At 24.9% G+C, this 2,194-nt stretch overlaps 1 long non-coding RNA gene across 1 annotated transcript; it reads right to left on the minus strand.

Annotated features, from left to right (window-relative positions):
• Positions 1–933: 933 nt before the first annotated feature.
• On the minus strand, positions 934–1,601 carry LOC146946722 (uncharacterized). Its single transcript, XR_015028271.1, has 2 exons — positions 1,432–1,601; positions 934–1,219 (listed from the first exon to the last, which is right to left on the minus strand). It is a non-coding gene; the product is annotated as an uncharacterized LOC146946722 (long non-coding RNA).
• Positions 1,602–2,194: the final 593 nt, after the last annotated feature.

Genomic DNA, 2,194 nt, shown 5'->3' on the forward strand with positions numbered 1-2,194 from the left:
GAATCGATTAATATTTTAATCGTTTCAAACAAGCCTGAATCGTATCACAAAAATTCTCTGACTTGCTCTGAAGTCTGAATCGATTCAAATTGATTCAAAGTCTTAAATGAATGTTTATATGTTATCCATGATTTTTTTCCATACTACAAAAATATACTTGATAAATATTTTTAAGAGAAGATTGGTTGTTAGTGCTATACATTGAAGATAAATCTCGATATTCGAGTACTCATGAGGTCGTCTAGAACTTTTTTTCTTCATAATATACTTGTTTTCTCAACGACACAACAACTCTCTTATTCTATTATTTCAAATAATATCAAAATCACGTACTCTAATATTTTCAATTAATTAATTAGTTAAATAAGTAATTAAAAAAAATCTTTTATGATTGAAGTATAAATATTCCATTACAAACTTAGTACTTTTCATTGGACTTACTTCTATGTATTTACTTTTATAATATTTATAATGGTGATATTTTTTCTATATGAAAGTTGTAGTAGCCAATTTTAATAAGTGTATTCAAATACTCTATAATGCAGTGCATGATACTAAAGCTCTTGAATGATAATTTATCTACCTGTTCCTTGTTATACACATAATCAAAATATAGGAGGTCCTAGGTTAAAATTCATGCCAATAGTTCCCTCAAACCCCTGCATAAATTGTTTCGAATGGAAATTTGAATAGAAAAACAAGATTTTACCCGTGTCTAACAAAGGTTTCTTTACATATATCCAATCCAATAACCATAAATTCTTTAAAGTTTCATCTTTAAATTTTAAGAACAAATGTTGGAAGTTTAGTTAATTAGTTCATGTGTGAATTATCTATTATTAATCACCATAAAATATCATTATATTATAGAACTAATAATTATTATAAAAACAATATATAAAATTTTATTGGTAAGAAGAAATTATTGCAAGATTCTTTCAATTTGATATTACATAATTGATTTATGACTTATTTTCATCAGAATAATAAAGAGTTTGTTTGTTGATATACTTCAACAAACAAGTAATAAAAGTACAATCATCAAATTTAAATCTCTCCAAGGTCTAGTTGCAACAACACATGCCCTTATCTGGTACACAATACCCACCATTAGGTTTTCCCAATGACACAATACAAAATTGATTACACTGTACCGAAGAACCGCAACAACATCTTTCATAACGAAAGCAAATTGACGCCTTTGGGAGTTCGACTAATCCTGATACAATCCATGATAATATTTTAGAAATATTATATAATATTTTAGAATATTTTCATGGAATTTCAAACATGTAGCAAACATTTTCATAAAAACATATTTCTTGAAACTTAAATAATAAAAATGCATATTATACTCAACTCTCATATTCTTTAACCCATATGTTTTTATTGAAAATATAATAAAATTAAGTTAATTAACTATGTTTTTACCTGCAACCACGACTGAAGCTATACACATAATTAAAAAGGTAACAAGAAGAGGATTGATGTGGGTTGCCATTGTATTACGAAAGGTTGATAAGAAAACCTTGAAGCAGAGTATTTATGATGACTACGGAAGTTTTGTTAGAATAATGTCATTCAAGTGAATTTAATATTTTTATTTCATTTTCCATTTATAAAAAATTTATTGACATGAAAACTTTGATTTTCTTACCAAACTATTACATAATTTTCTTAATCTTAATAAAACTTTGCTTCAAATTTATACATCTAATTTATTACATATTTGATCATCAAATACAAAATCAACCGATTGCGGAATGTGTATATAAATTATAAAGACAATTAAACATTTATTTATTTAATTATTTTATATCTTTCAGTTTTATACAAATAGATACAACGTATATATCCATTATTTTTGTATATAATTGAAAATATAGATAAATGGTAATTAAATGAATAAGGTCTGAAATTTTTTATTTCAGTTGACATAACTCAAACTTTACACGACGAGAAAATATAAATTTGAATATTTATTCATCGAAAATATTTTTTGTTTATTGAGGGTACCAACCTAGTTGGGATTTCTAATAAACATAATGATGCTTTTACATGCTCATTGTTTATTTAAAATATATCTTCTAAATTTAATTTTAAAAATAATACTTCTACGAAAAATTATCAATTTCTACTTTTGCATATTAATATTTTGGCCATTGATTTTAAGGTTTCAATGTGCTTCTTGCTT

This window comes from Medicago sativa, chromosome 2 (genome assembly GCF_051527215.1).
Source record: "Medicago sativa cultivar Bolivia chromosome 2, Bolivia_mono, whole genome shotgun sequence".
In the NCBI taxonomy this organism is placed as follows: Eukaryota; Viridiplantae; Streptophyta; class Magnoliopsida; order Fabales; family Fabaceae; genus Medicago; species Medicago sativa.